Genomic DNA, 19,528 nt, shown 5'->3' on the forward strand with positions numbered 1-19,528 from the left:
ATGCTCATAACTACATGCTGAGAGATTGACACATTAATTTTTAAACAAATGTTTAGAGATTCATAAACATTGACATGAACAAGCAATTTTGCATATTGACTTAATTTGAAACTTGATTCTACTTGTGCATTGGGATAAAAAAAGATTAATACTAATCTGAGTCTGCTAGCAGAACTCTTACTGTATTTGGGAGTTTAAAATAATAGTTTTAAATTTGATCAAGTAAAGGCCAGATGCACCTCTAATTACTTTAGACATCTTTTGAAATTCTATTAATGTTGTCATAAAATATAAAGTATCTATATCTGGTATTCCCAGAGGACCATTAGCAGAAAATCTAAATAAGGTTTAACAGGTTATAGAGAAATTATAAACTATTGAGATCACGTGTGATATTTATATGCTGCAACCTTGGTCTTAAAAGCGAGCTTCTAAAATTCAGTATTACAGAATGCTGTTTTAGGGTTTTCTCTTATTTCTCATTTAAATACATCTAAAATAGTAGCTAACAGTATTTTTGTTGATATATGAGGTAGCAGTCTTGCATAACAGAAGAAGAAATGCATATATGTGAATAAACCCAGCTTTTATTAACTACAGACTGCTAATTACAGAGATAAGAAAGAAGAGAGTCTTTCCTTTTACCCCCATAAATTTCCCACCTTTAAAAATTAAGAAACCACTCCAGATTTTAAATATTCCTTAGCAATTCACCAGGAAAACAGACTGTGTTCTCCAAAATAGAAATACATAGAAATACATATAGGCAAATAGCAAGAGGTGACATTTTTCCTGTTCAGCAACCTGAAACTTGATGCAACTTAAGGAAGAGGAGATCGGAAAGGGTCTAATTTTGCTGCATCACAAAGATAAAGGCAAAGGAAAAGGTGCTTCTGAGAACCTCTAAGGGTCCTGAAAAGACAAGGTTAGTTTCATAGTCTCACATTGGTACAATGGATCAAAGGTCAAGTTACTCTCTCTGCCCATAATTAAGAAATCCATCTCTTTTTCCTATCTGGGCAGTTTCTTTAACAGTTTATATCTGACACAGTTTGTTAGCATATGTGAAAAATAAGTGAATCTGAACTAAAAATGCACACCAATTTAAGTGGTGCAGGGACAGTTGCCCAGGCATGTCATTATCTGAGCATAAAACTTTGCATGACAAATCACTCTGAAGACTTTTTGAAGAATTCTCCTTAAAACTCCTTGCTCTTACTTGGTAACTCAAATTTCCTAGTAAAACACACTATTCATCAAATTTTTAAAAATACTCGTATTTCATACATTAGGTAACACTGGAAAAAAACATGGTTGTAAAGTAGTTACTACAATTAACTAATAACCTCCATTTCCACTGTGAAATCTGAAGATGCACCACTCCTGCTTTGAACTAACATGAAAGGAAAATGAGCATCATCAGTAGCTGTGTAACATATGAGATGTGAAAAAAGTTCTATTAAAAATCAGTAATACTTTCCAAAGTATTCACCTTGCATAGTGACTCACTCTGAAAACAGTGCTACAGTTCTTCCCATGATATTAATTCTGAGCATTTATACTGCTAGTAATATAAAGTCTTTTTCTCTTAATTTTTAACTCAAATTTTTGTCTTTTTGCAGCAACTCAACAGTTGCTATATTTCCCTCTATATGTAGCAAGTTGAGCTACTACTAAGAGTTTCAAAACCTCCACTATCTAGTGACAGAACCTGTTCCCATGCCCAACCCTCACAATACTTGTGGGTATCACAGAAACATAATACTTATCTCCACTTCATCCATGTCCATGGCACTCATACAAGCACACAAAACATTCATGTCAGTGTTCAATAACAAATCTCCAATTGCAGTTGCTAATTAGTTCACAAAAAGACCCCAAAACAAATAACAGGATCACACACTAAATAGAGTGAGGGAAATTTCACGCCATAAAAGCATACACAATATTGACCAAGAAGAAATCATTTTAGCTCCAAACTGATACGTTTAAAGTTTAGGAGAAGGCGGGGAGCTCTTAGAAATCACATATATTTAAATTGTACCCTCTTGATGAGTACACTGGCACAGCAAACTGCAGCCTAATCTCAGTTTTCCATGAATTCCAAAAAACCTTAATTGCTTTCTGCACCAGCTCGTCGAAGCTTCTGGTTCATGCACCTCAGAGCAGGCAACCATTGCTTATTCTTGGCAAACTTCCACAGGGCCAGAGACAACAGAGATGTGTTGGAGTGCATCTGCACCACAGGCTTTCCAGCCTAGGTCAGCAATAGCCATGGGATTTTTCATTCAATGCTAAGTAATACAACTCTTTCCATCCATTCACTGTTTCACCTTTATTCTTTATCTACCAAGTTTTTTGTGTGCCTAGCTTTTTCTGTGCTTTGTGATATTATGTGAGCCACCTAAAAAGTCATCAGACTTTCAAACTTGATTAAATAGTTCCCTTACGGTACACCTTTGCTGTGGAAGGAAGCAAAGCTTTTACTGCATCAGCCAAGTCTTTTCAAGTAGGAACTGTTCATGGTGTCTCTAGTTCATTGGGAAAATTAGTAATAGTTTGTACAGTTGGCAAATAAATGAGGATATGGTAATTTGCAATTATGCAGAAGTAGAGTGAACATTTAGAAACATAGTGTTCAAATGAAAGAAAGCTGAAAAGTTTTGAAATTTTTGCTTTACAAACATGGAGAATAAAGCTGAGGAACCAATATTCACAGTCATTTAAGTCTTACAATATCTGGAAATCACAAGTATTGCTCCAATAAAATAAACAAAGGAATTTATCATCCAGAAAGTATGATTTTGAAGCCTTTGTATTCTACCAATATAATTAATGACAAAACTCTCAGAAGACAATTTTGTAAATTAAGGGTTCCTCACCTACCATTTCCTCAGCTCCCAATTACCTCCTTGTTCAATGTATTCACTTAGGGAAAATAGCAGTAGGTCAACCAAAATAAAATCATAAAGTGAATTAATTTTCCCTAAAATGCTGCCTGAATTCAGGTTGAACTCTTTTGTTAGGTACAACAGGTTTTGTACTTAGGGGGTAAATTTACATTCTGCTTCCTTTCTGAAATGCTGTTTTGTTATTCTATTCATTGCTCTGTTGTCCTTATCACACTCAATGAAATATGGTATCTATCTCATTTTATTTAAAAGTGACTTGAAAAGTACCCCAGCTTTATACAGAACTGTTTTTTCTCTTAGGAGACTAGAAGTTTCTGGTTGAACTGTGCTCTGCAGTGGCCCCGATGGTTAAGTTACTTGCTAATTCCTACTTTGCAGAATTTCTCAGGCTCAAGTAATTTTACCTCAGTCCTGCTCTTCTTTTTAGTTCTCTCTCTCCACAACTCCTTCAAGTGAGCCAGAAGTTCCTTAAGCCATGGTTGGAGGTGAACTGAAAAAAAAATAAACCCAACTTCAAACTTGAAGGACATATGAAATGGAGATTTTAGAATTAAAATTATTATGGAAGGTTATGGACCAACACAATATGAGAAACTGTGGTAAAAGGGAAGGTTTTTCGTATTTTTCCATTTCATTTAAACTATAGTCTTTGAAAAATTAATGGGATAAATTTAAGGCAAATTTCAATTCCACTTATATAGTTATTGACAACAATGCTGTCATTCATGGACACAGAAATAATTACAGATTAAAAGCTTAATTAAATATAAAACATTTTCTACCTCTCACTCTGGCTTCAAACATTTGCCTTTCACAACCTGATTTACAACTTGAGACAAGACAAAATCAGCCTGCCATCTTTGCTTCCATCATACCCTTCAAACCTTCTTGAAACTGGTGTTAGCAGCTGCCTTTTGTTTGCCATTGAGCATTTTCTGCTCTGGCACAGCAGCACTGCCCAAAACAAAACAGTAAATAAGCCCCAAAGTCCAGCAGACCATCACTAACCGCTGAATTCAAGGCTGCACTGAATCAGTATTTGAGAAGAAAAAGTGCTGAGAAGACCAGAAGACCAAAGAATAAAAATACAGAATCATTTAGGTTGGAAAGGACTTTTAAGATCATCAAGTCCAACCAATAACTTAACTCTGCCAAGACCACCATTAAGCCATGCTCCCCTAAGCACTAGATGTAGTGCTTTTTAAATACCAGCAGGGAAGTATTTAAAATACATGAAGAACAGTAATTACTCAGTTTAAAACTTTTTTCTTTATTTAGTCTTCCTTTTTATTTATGATCACGGCATAGTGGCTGCAGAATGGAAAAGCCAGTGAAGCCCACTGCCATCACCTTGTGAACTCGGCTCTGCCAAATTTAAAGGCATGTTACAGCCACCAAACATGGCTGGAAAGGCTGTTCTGACATAAATGCCAAAAGCAGAGAGAGATTTTTGGACTGAGTATTGCTGAAAAACCTCCAGAAGAAGGAAGAAATTTATTTCAGTCCCTTCCACTTTTTTCAAACAAGGATTTACCACAACAAACAGCAGTCCCAGAAGATCACAGACTCACAGAATTGCTTGGGTTTGAAGGGATCTTAGAGATCATCCAGTTTAAACTCCTGTGCCATGGGCAGGGACACCTTCCACTAGAACAGCCAGCCTGGTCAAACACTTCTAGGAATGGGGCAGCTACAGCTTCTCTGGGCAACCCATGCCAGTGTTTCACAATAAAAACATGTCTTTGTTATAGAAAATCTACCACTTTTTAGTTTAAAGCCATTAATGACTGGATTAATCATTAAAATATTAGAAATAACCTTTAAAAGCCAATCATTCTGTCTGACAGGATCTTAAAAAATAAGACTAATGTATCATGCCAGGACAACTAAAAAAGCTTCATGGACTCCGTGTTTTTCAAGGAAGAATTCTAAATGAGAATCACACACTCGTTTATCTCTGCTCAACATTTTTCAGTGTGCTAGAAGGCTTCTCATGGGAGATATTTGCTGATATCATAGAAGGCTTTTCTGAAGATTTCCAGCATTCTTATGAGGATTCTAAAGTTCAGCAGTGCTTTAGCAAAGTCAGTCTGTAAATTCCAAGGTTTCTGGGATAAATAAGGGCTTCTGAGGTCTGGAGAGCAGCAAAACTCATGGGAGAAACCAATAAAACTGAGAGAATGCCTTATGATCTTTTTATTCCTTGCACAAATGTCTTGCCTTATTTTAGATACACCAGAATGGTAGCTGGCAGAACACAGGCTTAGCATAACTGCAAACCACATGTGAATAAAGTGAGGACTAGGAGGGATGCAGTGCATGACAGCATAGTTTCATAAACAGAACCTCTTTAGCTTTGTAAAAGTTGCTGACTCAAACTTCAATCCAAAAATGCTAAGAGAAGCTTTTGTCAAACAGACAAGGTATCAAGTCTCATCAGAGAAAAGAAGAAGGGAAAAATCCATCTCCCCCCAGCAGTCCCCCAACTTCTTGGCTTCCAAGAGAATGCTCATTTCACTGGACAAATTAAAAACTTCCTTCAAAGCATTCATCTAAAGAATTTCTCACCTTGATTGAAAGAAAAAAATGCTCCTTAACATATTTATATATATTTTTTAAGCATACAAATAAGTAATCTAACAAATTATTATCTTAACACTACATAAGACTTCATGAAAGCCCAGTGGGCCATGATTGCCCATTGAAGCAGTTCATATAAAGACACCATTTAATGAGAAGTTGGATGTAGGATCTCCAAGAAGAGACCCTCTTACTGAATATAAAATTCTGGCATTCCCTAAGGAACCTCTAACAGTACAGCAGAGACCATTAACATCTTTCTGTTGGATTCCATAAAACAAATGGAATATGGCACCAATTCACCAGCTGAAGCTTACACAGCTCCTGATACCACACGTAAGTCTAACATGCAGCCTGTGAACTCAAAACATTGCATTTATCCTGAAAATAGGTTATATTGCTAAAAAACAAAATACAACCATCAACAAAGCAAAATACAGCCCTAGTTGTTACATATCTACAGTGGATAAATATTAGGAGAGCCTATGCAGTTGCTTTGCTTATGTAGGATTTCTTATTTGATAATGTCAGAACACCTTTTTCAAAATGAGTCATGCCAGAATTGAGGAAAAAATTCTGAAAAAATATTTTGGATTCTTAGGTGACATCTTCATAGTCTGAAATGTGAATTCACAAGAGTTAATCCTTTAAGGAACGGTGTGCTTTAGATGAAGGCTATGACAAATGTGAAACAACTTTATGGAGTTTACTCAAATGCAGTACTAAACTCCAAAATGAGTTTGATCTTTCTGTACCAAGATCAAATTGAAATCAGGTCTATATCATAAAGTTCTTCTGGTGCAGGGATACTAACTAACAAAAAAACAAACAAACCAAAAATCACAATCTAAAGGACATACCAGTATGTTTTCCACTGCATTTCCAAAGTACATAAAGAGACAGTTTTCACAGACTGCAATGAACTCTTGAAAGCAAATAAGAGAGGCAGTATAGGGCTACAGCTGCTGTACATGTTACTTCCCCAAAATTGCTCTGAGGGGTTACGTGATGGTAGTTATCTAGTAAATATTTTATTCAGTGTCATAATTCAAGCTAAATAAAGTGAAAGTCATCTACTACTGCTAAATACAGTCACTTCTGCAATTTCTTAGCAGTAAGAAGAGCAGATGCCCTTTCATCATACCCAAATTAGTGTTTGCTGTGGATTTATGAAACTTGCAGCTTCCTTGCCTATCAAAATAGTGACAGTATTATTCTGGACATGGGGAAAATTTGAATTTGATCTGGGCATGGGCCAAATCATAGGAAGTTCATGCTGAAACACAGTTAATGAGTAGCCAGAAGAAGTGGCCAGTAATTGGCAGCTCAGCTTCTGTTGTAATGAATGCTCATTAGGAAGATAGACTGACTACTTGGCTTCTTCATTTATTCAGTTTTTGACCCATAATTTAAATATTCCAAACTGTTCCATTTTAAAATACAGGACAAAAAGACTGCATGATCTCACATATGGAGGTGGCAGTCCCCCAAATATTTACATGAGAAGCAGCAGTTAATACACTTCACCGTGCTTTCGATCATCAGAATTATATCTGACACTAAATAAACAGCAATGATAAATAGTGACGGGGAGGTACCTGTTCCAGAGAATGTATGAGCTCAAGCAAGTTTTGTCCATTCCCTAAAACGTGTCTGGGAATTTTTTTTTGTTCAAAAAATGGTGTTGGGAGCAGCGTGCTCCCTCAGTGCTCCACAGGGTACAGCTGTTGGGCATTGACTGTGCCCAGAGATCAAGGAAATGCAACTCAAGGCAGATGTGTGCTGGTGTGTTTACAACCAGCCAGATGCAGTCACACCCTCTATCAGCCAAGAAAATTGCTGAATCTAATGGGCAGTTTAACAGGAGCCTGTATCAACTAGCATTTGGAAAATAAAATTCAGTCAAAAAGCAAGCAAATAATGAAGCAAGATGTCATCCACTCAACAGATAACAAAATCAGACCATTTGAAAAATGGGAGACAGGCCTCTTCTTGCTTTTAGACAAAACAGAAAATCTCACCCCACAGCTGATGGTGGTGCTGAGAACAATGATAGCAATTTCTGTAACACAACTCTATGCCAGGACTGATTAAGTGCTGAAAATGGATTTGGAATCAGCCAGCAGAAATGCAAAGTATGCAAGATCCATGATCCAAAATTAAATAGCTGAAACATAATAATTCAATTAAATTCTCAAAAACTTTCAGTGCTAAATCACACAGATATATCACTTTTATAGATTACTTGCCTGTGTGGGTCCATCAATAAATGTTCTGTTGAGGAGTCCTTCCCACAGCTTTTATCCCAAAATGTCCCCAAAAGCATTTCTGAGACTGGTTTGGGCAAGCTGCTCTCCTAAAAATTGTTTACACATGAGCTAAAGTCTAGAAGTGACCCTTGTCAGTAAACATGCAGTGAGTTTAGAGCCCAAACGTATGCCAGGGTGCTCCATCAGCATTGTACATGCTGCATTTCATTGCTCACAGCCTAAGCTTCGCCATGGTGTGAAATGTAGCTCAAAGAGCTGCAGATGGACTGTACTCAAATGTATGAATTTCTGATGCTTTCCATGAGCTGCTGAGATCTGTGGGCTGCCATCCAACAGGTTTAGCCAAGCACAAAGCATGAAAAATTGCATCAAGAGACTGTTTCTGTAGTCACTTCAGCTGAGCTGCTGAATGCCATGCTCATCACCACAGTAAAAAACCAAAACATCAGAAAGGCCTGGGATTTGTTATGTTGAGCTACCCAGCTGCTGTGGCCCACACCACAGCTTAGCAGGGACATCAGGAGACAGAGAGGCTGAAGAACATCACAAAGATATATCATTCTGACATCCCCCCCCACATCTTCAGGTTTTTGAAATCTTGGTCAAACTGCTCATGCCAATGTGCTTAAATCTAAGCTCTGTAAAAGTTTGTTATTCCAATTCAGTCAGAGGAAGGAGAATGTCAGTCACTCCCAAACACATGCTGGTACTACAGGGTGACTTGTGCAAGCAAAAGCAGCCTGTGTCAGTCATCTGCTTGTGAGGCACAGCATGAGTGATTAGACATACACAATCTGTGTGGAAAGACTTGTTTTGTTGTTGTTTGTCATAAACAGCCTGAAGAATTACCAGTACTGATTTAAACAGGCACACACCTACCCAGCCCTTCTTCAGTGACACCCTCTGCTCTCATGCTGTGTATAAATCCAAGCCCTACTCTTGGCAGAGCTCTTTGTTTCTATACTCTGCTGTTTAGAGGGGCAGTATAATCCTTATGGGAAGGCATCTTTCTTTGCAAGGATGAGCTGTATCAGCACCACAAATCTTCAAGGATAGCTACGGCACTAATGAAGTTTGCACAGGCTCCTTGAAATTGAACAAAGCAAATAGTTGATTCAAAGCAAAATAAACATGTTACTGAGTATGTAATAGGTAAATAAACATAGTAATTGTAGTGTTATGTATAACACTAAATATTGCAGTGAGAGAATGACAATAAGAAGCATGAGATAACATCTATGGCTAAAATTAAGCCATGACAACAAAGGACAAACACCTGCCACTGATTTTGCACCAACTTACCTAAAAGAGTAGCTGGATGTGTTTTTCTTATCTGCAGACATATTAGTTATAAATACTATTCCAATATCAATACAGAACAATCACCCAGTAAAACACACTTTAGGCACAGATCTATCTCTGCAAACCAGTTGGGTTTTCAGACTAACATTAGTCACAAACATACTCTTTGCTTTTGTGCAACTAAACTTCTTATCTCTTGCCTGGGGACACAGAACTCAGAATATTAGGTTTCAATGACTCACTTTTAGCCATTTTTTAAAAAAATCCAATTATATTTGCATCATCAGAAACAGAAAAACAACTTATTTTGATGGCACTCACAATATGTCTTTTTTTTTAAGAAAGAAAAAAAGCACTAAAACATTTACTATTGACCTTTTATATTAAAAAGGACACTGACAAATACAAACTACTTTCACCTTTACTTACCACTGGTCAGTGTTCTAACTCTGGCAGAAGTATGAACAACTAAAAAAATAAAGTACTTCAGATATTAAATGTAAATGTGCATGCTTACATACCTCCTCTATTTTGATCTGTACACTATATTAAACATCATGCAGAACCATCAGGCCAAAGGAACAGTGGCCCTTTCGCTGTGTGAATGCTTTATTACAAACACAAGTGCAGGCTTCTCCCCATTTTCCCATCACTATCCTGTTATCCACACTTGCAGATGCCCACAGACAAGGAAATAATTTAATTAGCATACACAATTAAACCAAATGACAGTATCAGGGCCCTTATGTTCTTACTTTCATTACTAAAGCTTATTTTGTAATGATATTCATCAATTATTTTTCAGATTTTGTAGCACAGTCACAAAGTAAGAAAATGTTTCCCAAAAATTACTATAGAGGATTTAAGAGTTTGTATTTCCTGTGGCTTCACTACAAAAATAAATGCACAAAAAATGTAGTCAGCAAGCAGAATTTTTGAAAGGTCTGACAGCAAAGACATTTAGACCACATCCTTAACAGAAACTTTTACCAGAACAGCATCCTGCAACAAATACAGGGGAGAAAATAAAGGACATATTTTTTCATATGTCCAAGAAGGTTTTGTACTTATAACTTTCCTATGTCTGCTTTAGGAAAATTTACCATTTAGGAATCTATTTTAATTTTATTTAAGAGTCTTGACTGACTACCAGTCGGCAGCCAAAATGTTTCCTCAAGTGTTATCATTTTAGTTTTTTTGAAAGGCTGTTTTGTAGCACTTTGCATTTTGGTAGTGAGAGTACCAGAAATACAACACCACCTTAACACAGGAGGTTTGCAATGGGAGCCAACAAAAACAATGGAAGTGATTTCTCCCAGTAATACCCACATAAAAAAATACATTTGCTATTAAGGGTTTGCCATTCATGTATGATATTAACTTTCTGACACCACTCATTCATTTTCAGCCCTTTGTTCATGCATGGAAGACTGCTGTGCCCTGAGGAGTTGTTGCAGACAAAGGGGGGATTTTTACCTCAGTAACTATTCAGATTTTGTGCTTTTATTTAGAAATGCATATGATTTAGGAAAAAACAAACATTTTTCTAGGTATATTTTTTTTCACCTGAAATCTTATGCTGTCACAAACAGGATCTGATTTTTTAATCAAATGATAAATAAAGCCAAAATTCTGACTCCCTAGTGTTATTAAGACAAAAGAGTCTTCCAAAATGCAAAATGGTTTTGTACTAGAACCTTCCCTTACTCTGGTATGATCAAATCACTTATATGTGCATGCACTTTTATTTTTTTTTAAATTTATAGCTGATGATTTAGGCTTTATATACAGAAATTATGTGAAAATATGGGTTGCTTTGAAAGATAGTTTTGCATGCACATCTAGAGCCATTCCTAGTATAAATTAATGTATTTACATCTCACATTAACACTTCTCACTTATTGAGTGTTTCTATTGTTTCAGGCTTCTGTTATGTTGCTAAGGGCCAGGTATGCAAATATTAGCATATCATATTATAAACCTTTTTTCCTGTAAAAAAGCATCCCTGTTTTAAAATCATTCTGTTATTGTGATATTTAGCTGTTATTTCCTCATGAACTTTAAGTATATTTCAGTCTAACAAATTCAAATCCCTTTAATAAACATTCCTTGCAGCTTGTCCATACCTTCCTACAAGTTTTATATACATTTAATAACTTTGTCCTTTGTTGTACCTTCATAACTCTTTCCTCAAAATATATGTAAGTCATACAAAACCTGTATTAATTCAGAAGGGCTTGGCATATTATTTTGGGAATTTTCAGCCCAGATTTCTGTTACATGCTCAGTCATATTCAAAAGACAGGGTCCACATCAGCTGAGGTTCAGGTTATAAATGTAACGAATAAAACTGTTGACTATGGGTAGGAATGATTGTGAATAATCTCAGATTTGTATAGTACACCATAAATCACTGCCACCTTCTATTCATGTGAGCACGTACACATTTATTTGTTTATGGAAAACAGTTCTTAAAAAAATTTCTCATAATGTTGCAGCATATGCTACACAGGGAAATTGCCCCTTTGATCTGTATAAACCTACATGTTCAAGACATCTTTAATCTAAAAAACTTTCTTCTCTATCACCTGTGCAGAGTTTTTAATTAAAAAGTTGAGTTACTAGAAAAAAAAAAAAGAATCTGAGTTCAGAAACTTGGGAAAAGGAGCTTTCACAATTTTCTTCAAAATAGGCATAAATTGATAGTGTATTCTAATTATGAACACACTTGAGAATAGTTAAGCTAATGAACATTTCCCCTAAATGTTACAAATACTAACAATAATTGACTAATAAGTATTCACTGGAATAATTAATTACAGTAAATTTTAAAATAATCTTGAAAAGATCATAGGGATTTTAAAAAAGAATATAGATGCATCCTCTTGTAGCAGTAGCAAAACCAGTCTTGAAATTCCATTAATCTAGCAGACACAATTTTTTTCTAAACAGGAATATAAGAGAACACACATTACATTCACCACACATGTAGCTTTTATTTTACTATCCTATCACCAAAATTTGTATTTTGCCCATTGCAGACTGTGCACTCAGCAGTCACAGAGCAGTTTTACTGAAAAGCATCTGAAGTTACCAAAGGTCACTCTCAGGAGGATGTATTACTCAGTGCCTGCAAATAAGATTTCCACTTAATGTTTCTCTGCATGAATTTGATCCTAAGAACTTTAGTCACGATTCAGCAAAACCTCTAAAGAAGAGGCATTATCCCCCTGCCCTTGATGGGGGCGGAGAGGTTACTGGACCCCTTTGAGTAAATCTGGTTCTTTCTTTCAGCCTAAGAGATGAGGTAATCCTGAAGGAACTGCCTCAAATACAAGGACATGAAAAATAAGCTGGATGACTATATGTGTTGTCAGAAATACCAGTAAGAACAGAAACTTTGTTGAGCTGGATCCAGTGAGATGGAGGAGCAGCCAGCACAAAATTTATTATTCTAATGTTATTTAAAAAAAAAAAAAAAAAAAATCAGCTTTCATTGCCTTTTAGCTTCTGGACCTGGACCTCTTACATGCACTAGCAACACTCTCAGTTTTTTTCTGCAACCACAGGATTCAGAAGTTCTCATTTATGAGTGCAAACTGAATCTCTCAGGTGACCATTTGAAAGTCTATAACTTAAGAGAAATACTTGATGTCACAAGATCCATCATAACAAAAATTAGAAGAGTTAGAAATAGCTTTTTACTGAGGGTCATGTCAGCATTCAACCCTAATCAAATGGTATCAGATATTCAAATGCAGTACAAATCCACTTAAAGAATGTTTCTTTAATCAATGGATTGACAAGGCCCCAAGGAAGCTGCAAAAGGCAATCAGTATATGCTGGCAGGGAACTGGAAATGTAATTACAATCTAGAGAAAGAAAAATTTCACTGTGCCCTTCAAAATGATGCAAACTCTTGTCAGTTGCATGGTGTCTTTCCTACCAATAAAAGACACTTTCCAGCATATTTTCATGTTAGCCATTTAGTACATCCACAAACTTGTAAAGTTGGGAAAGAAAGGAAAATGAGTTTTGAATAAAGGTGTGCTCGACTTGGAGTTAAATTTCTGAGTTCACAACCCATCTCTCACAATACTTGGGAATTTCTGCCACAAAACCTGACACTCAATAAGGCCCTTTTTAATTGTGCCAGAGCTTTCAATGAGACAACATTAAAAAGAAGAAAAAGCTTGTTCATGCTGATGAACTTTCAGTAACTCAGGTCCTCTGTATTCAAGTAAAATTTTTCTCTTTTTATTCCTGATAATTGTATGGCTCATTAAAGGAATAAAACCCAGCATGACATGAAAAATCACTTTAGTCTGATAAAATTAAGTAAAACTCTATTCAGCAGCAGAAGTAGCTTAGCTTGCCTCTAAGAGAGAAGCTGAACAATAATTATTTTATTTATTACAGAACCTATCTTATGATTTTTACATTTTCAAAAATTACACTTCTAAACAAGAGGTATTCTTTCCTACTGAGAGGAAACCTCCTTTTTATTTATTTAGCATTTTCCTGAATACACACATTGCATAAATTTTAGGGCAACTAAAGTTTCAATTTACTTCATGTTCAAACTTTGTCCAGTTAGAATAACCTGCAAACTGGAAATAGTTAAAGAGGGAACCAGCAAACAAAGCAGAGATGAGGAAGGAGGAAAAAACTTTTTACCAAGTTGCTTGCATGTCTTCACCTATATTTCTGAAGTTATCTAAGCAGCTTTATCATTAGATCTTTTACTGAAAGTCATGGAAAAACTCAGCATCAAAACCATTAAAATTAGGTTTCAGGAAATAATCGAGGAAGAAAACATCAGATACTCAGTGTTCAGAGAGCACTGGGCATGCTCTAATAGCAAAATATTTTATGCCAAAATTGTCTGGTTCAATAAAGCCAAAGAAACTGGCCTAAACTCGGAAAGCTGTCTGGATTGCAAGCTTGAGGTTTATTTAGGTTGAAGGAGTTTTTTGTTTGTTTCTGGGGGTTTGCAGAATGGTAGGACAGGGGGGGAAGAGTAGGGAGGTTGGGGTGTTTGAGGTTTCTTTTTGCCTTGTGGCTCCAGGATACAAAGTTAGAGGATAACTAGTCTTTCTCCACAGATCAGTCACCTCTTTTTTTCATCAGTCACTACTAGGATGATTTCACTTTGCAGCCATTCTTCCAGCAAACACAACACGGTTGCCATTCTCTCCCTTCTCCACTATCTTTTCAGTTCTCCTGCTGCTGCATAAAAGAGTCATCTAGTTAAAACTGAAACTCCAACCTCTCTCTAAGCATCACTTAAAAAGCCAGATATGACAGACAAGCTGTTCCAGGTCCAAGCTACCCAATTTCTGTGTAACAGCCCATGAAACCTCCCTTGAGCTGAACTGAAACAAGGTGAGGATCCCTCCTGGGGAGGGCACAGAGGAGAGCTGGGAAGCCCTGACAGGTGATACTCCAAGCCTTCACAGATGGCTTCTGAAGAAGGTTCAAAGGCAACTACTGATGGAAATACCAATTATGAGCAGCTTCCCTCAAAATAATAAGCAATAACAAGTTTTATTTGCAATAGCCAGAAAGGAAAACTCTGATTGCAAAATACCCTGCTGTTGTTCGATAAGAAATGATATTTTTGTTAAGTGCTAGTGAGTGAAGAAGCATTCCATTTCCTCAATCCCTCATTTTATGTAAATCAAAAACCTTGCTAAACTTTGCAGTTCTATTTTTTTCTTTAATAAAAACTTATAAAATAAGAACACCTCCCTCCCCACATAAACACACTTTAATAGCAACAAGCAGATTTTGGAACTTGGTTCCACATTTGTTACCAGGGAAACTGCACAGACTCAGAGAGATTCACATGCAAATTATTTCCTAATCTGCTCTGTCATAAAAACACAATCTAGCACTCAACTAGCAATATGCATTAAAATGCAAATCCCAGGATTATCAGTGAGCTCAGTCTTAATTTTGACTCTATTTGGTTTTTATATTCACAGCTTATATCCCTGCTATGAAACTGCTGCTAAACCACTCTGACTTGGCCAAAAAAAATCTTCAACCTACACTGTGTAATGAAGACAGCAAGGACCAAATACCCTCTTGAGCACAGAAAAGATTCTCCTGCATTTGGAGTCAGCCTGGGCAGTGCATCCAGCCCTTGTGTCCCTGCACTGTACAACCAGCCCTCCTGGGCCTGGGGCTAGCACAACTTCCTCAATTGGGATCTGAACCTGCTGCTGCAAAGGTCACTACTCTATTAGCCTTAACATTTGGGTTTTCTCCAATGAAAACACACTGGCAAAGTGCAGAATACTGAGAGAAACAGAAACTGAAGTTCTACAAGCCCAACATTAGCAGTGCTATTTAGTACACTTCACTGAAGGAGAACTAGCCTTCACTCAGTTGTGAATGTTCAGTCATTCCCACAGTGCCTTAAATTAGTTAATCCATGTACTTCCAGCACCAATGGAGCTGCACAGCCAGAGCCTGCAGCTGCTGGCAGAGGCCAGAAACACCTGAACGTTTCTTACAGCTCTGTGAGGTCCCGGCTGCAGCAGCCTTGGTTCTGTCTCATGCCCAAGCATGGCAAGAGTCACAACTTTGTGCCCTGACAAAGGCAGCAGAAGCATATATATCTTCAGGGAATGTGATATTTACATTAGAGAATGATAAAGGAAGCTTATTTCCTGTCACAAAAACATTACAGAAACCTGTCTTCTAACTCCTTCCGCTCACTTGAGAGAGGATGTGTTATCAGCCTAAACTCCCGGGTAAGTGATACCCCAAATTTGCTTTGATAGAAACTCATCAGAACCTGACAATGTGCATTTAAGCATTTGATTACATCACCCATTGGTCATTAAGGAAACCACAGTTGCATCTTCCTGTTACAGCCTATTTGATTAAGTTATATGATACATCCTCCAGCATTATTCATGCCCCTGTGCACTAGCAGCTAATTTCCTTTGCTGCATGTCATCCGGTTTTTATTAATGTCTCCTCCAAAACGAACTTTTTGAGTTATTTTTCCTCCTCTCATACCTTCTCACAGCTCAGTCTAGTTCTCACTGACATATTTTAATTAATATACTCGAAGAATATACCATTACTTAAGTACATGAATAAATTTTATTTCATACCTTCTTATAAGTAGGTTTAGTCTGGGTTTAACTGCTGTTTTTCCTTTTTTGGGGGGGTTATTTGATTCAAAAGTACTTATTCTGAGCAAATTCAGCTCTGAACCATAAATGACTTTTACAACATGCTAAGTTGCATGAGTATAACTGCTGATATTAGAACAGGAAAGATTAGCCAACAGTTTAGAGCACTGACTAAAGGTGAATTTTGTCCCTGTAATGTGCGCAGGCTGCGGAAAAATATAACCAGTGCAGCACCTTCACTGTAACTCTGATAGTTTAAAAACATAAAACACATACAAAGATGGAAAACTGCTATTTCCAACTCAAATAATCTAGTTACCACATATTTAAATGCACCCTAAAATGCTCAAAAAGTTGAAATGGCATCTTCTATTGCCAGAATTGCACCACAGATACCTCAAAGCACAATATTTACTTTTCTTGTAGTTTGATCTGGTTCCTACCACAGGTGTGCTGAAGCAAGACGTGCTGTCTCCCCAGGAGATGGATGCAGTAGCATGTTCATGGTAAAACCCACACCCTACAGGTTGAATCATGCCTGAATAGCACTTGAGAACCTGAGTGAGAGTTTTGCTCTGGAGGTGGCAGGATGATCATGTCTTCTCTGCTTGCAATGTGTACTAATAATACACAAAACCACTGAGGGGTTTGCAAAAATACAGAGAGAGCAATTGATAACTTTTTCCATATTTGCCCTTGCCCAAACATACATGGCATTAAAAGTACCTGCAAGCTTCATGTTCTATCTGTATGTGAATATTTTTCCTAAATTTTGTCTCTTTTAAATTTAGATTTGGAGCAGACTCTCTCCACTAAACTCAATAATCTGATCTCCAGATTTTTTCTTTCCACAAAAATGGCAGAGATGAGCTGTCAGAAAACACAGAATATATAGTAAAAAGTTCAAAAACTTCACAGAGAAGCTGATGCATGATGTGCATTATGGTAGAAGTGAAGAGAAAAACCAAGGGGAACTCAGGAGGTTCCTGAAAAGGAACTTAATAAAAGATAAAAAATGCTTTGAAGTGATTTAAGTATTTCAAGATTATTTAAACATTGTCCTGGATATGAGCAAGGCTCAATTTAGTCTTCCTTCTATAAATATGCACTTGCCTTTCTAACAGAGATCTTCTTAATCCCTTTTCTATCCTGTTATTTTGGCTAATTCCAAATGTATCAAACCCACATACAAATTCTATTCCTATTTGCCAGTGTAGTTATCCTTAACATATGCTAAAACAATAATACCCAGGGGAAAAAAATACTTATCAAGTTTATATTATTGATTATATACTATTTTTAAATGCATTTCACTAAATCCTGCAATACTATGCTGTTTAAGATCACCACAGAGTTTAAAAAGTAATTTGTATAACAACAATGAAGAATTACTCTGACAGAACTGTGAGGGAATTCAGCCTTCAGTGATGAATGCTGTCTGAACCTACGTCATCTCATTAGTGTTGAATTAATTAGGTTTTAATTATTCAGATGACATTAATGATTACATAGAGCCCATAATTGTCAAAGTTTCAGAAATTCCTGGTGTCGTTTTATGGTGGGAGGGGTTCAGTAGCCCTGCAAGAGATGATAACCCAAAGTCTGCATTCTCACTTTAAGATATCATTTTAATTTTTATTTTCATCCTGAACTTTTAAGATTCATAAAAGCTTCAACTTAATTTTTCCCCCTACAGTCATAGAACAGTTCAGTTTTGAAGTACAAAAAGCACATCCATAATTAAAGGCTTCCATAAGAGTTATGCTGTATGATTCATTTTGTTCAAAACCAACAGCAGATATTATGAGGGTACCGTTCATTATATGATTACTATTATTGAATTCTGGATATTTAATCTTCACACATTTAATATTCTACTTTTTATTTAGCTTCTTCCTGAAGAAATATTGCTTGCATGTTACAACATAAAAGGATGAATTAGGGGAGGAATAAGATTAATATTTTTTGGGAATACGTGCTATCATTTTGATTTGTTAATGCATATGAATTAAAAAAAAAATCTTCAGGTACATTAGTCTGTTAGGCATACGTGCACTAGACTTTATCCTAAAGAAGGGAATTAAAAATAAAATATGAGAATTAGATAAGCCTTCAGAAAAGCTAAATTTAGAAAATGTTTGTGAATTATATTTGACACAATGTGAAATGCCCTTACAAGACTTTTAAATGTCAGCTAATTCCTGAGAGGAATATTACTATTTAAGTATTACTGTTTAAACAAAACAAAGAAAAGCAAAACAGTTTTAAGCATTTGCATGTCAGCACAGAACACCTGAAGATTTTCCTGATTTGCACCGAAAGAGATGCTTAAAACCTGCAAAGCTCTGTTTAGGAGGGGAGCAGAACCAACAGTAGTGGAGATGTATTTCAGGAAGGGATTCATGGAACAGTCCATCACAAAAAATGAGAAAGGGAAACCCAGCAGTGCTCGTCTCTTAGTCCCAGCACTTCTGAACGCTCTGCAGAACTGCAAAGTACCACAAACACCCTACTTGTCACAGCATTACACTTCTGCTCTGACCTTGAAGGGGTCTGTGACAACGTAACTGGCCAAATGGTATAAACATTTTAATGAAATCTCATGTGTCAATCACATCAGACAACTACAGTAACAGATGTTTAATTACACCTGGCAATATGGAGGTGCCAAGGATGAGCAGGAGATTACGTTCCCAGTCATGCAAAAGCCCTTTCTGGTTTTGTTTCCTGTGGGTTTCTTGTTTGTTTGGGGTTTGTTTTGTTTCATTTTCAGTTTGGTTGGTTGGGTGGGTTTGGGTTTTTTTAGTAGTTGGAAAAAGTGAAATGAAGAATGGATGTTATCAGCTGTACAGAACTCAAACACAAAGCAAAACTACTGACTATTATAAGTAATCTGTCCTGAAATACAAGCAAAACCCTAAAAAAATAACAACCTGAAACCCCTCCCTGTTTCTCTGTAAAGTGCTGCACTCAAACACAGCACAAAACAGGAGCGGGTGAATGGAACAACAAATTTAATTATTCCCATAAGCCCTCTGAGCAATGTTACATGTTCTCAGAGCTGCCTATCACTACATTACCATTAATCAGCAAGGTTATACACACACACACACAAGTCTGATAACATTCCTTAACAGCTTTTCATAATGAAACAAACAACGTATGAAAGTAAGACAATGAAGCTTCTTTTTCACTGCTTTGTCTAGATCCAGAGGAGATGATCTTGGAAGTATTTTTTCAAGTAAAGACTCTATCAAATAACTAATAATTTAAATATTTCATGTAGCTTTGCTTTTTTCATTGATTGACTTAC

The 19,528-nt window shown here is 36.5% G+C and overlaps 1 protein-coding gene across 7 annotated transcripts in view; it reads right to left on the reverse strand.

Moving 5' to 3' along the window:
* TMEFF2 (transmembrane protein with EGF like and two follistatin like domains 2) overlaps positions 1-19,528 on the reverse strand; it is a 610,527-nt gene that overhangs the window by 505,240 nt on the left and 85,759 nt on the right. For 5 of the 7 annotated variants that reach the window (XM_069022017.1, XM_069022015.1, XM_069022013.1 and 2 more), the window contains one exon: positions 3,317-3,402. The exons of the other annotated variants lie outside the window; for them this stretch is intronic. The gene's annotated coding sequence lies outside the window, so the exon portion shown is untranslated. The remainder of the gene's footprint in view (positions 1-3,316; positions 3,403-19,528) is intronic. 7 annotated transcript variants of the gene reach the window in all.

This window comes from Aphelocoma coerulescens, chromosome 7, assembly GCF_041296385.1.
Source record: "Aphelocoma coerulescens isolate FSJ_1873_10779 chromosome 7, UR_Acoe_1.0, whole genome shotgun sequence".
NCBI classification, from domain to species: domain Eukaryota; kingdom Metazoa; phylum Chordata; class Aves; order Passeriformes; family Corvidae; genus Aphelocoma; species Aphelocoma coerulescens.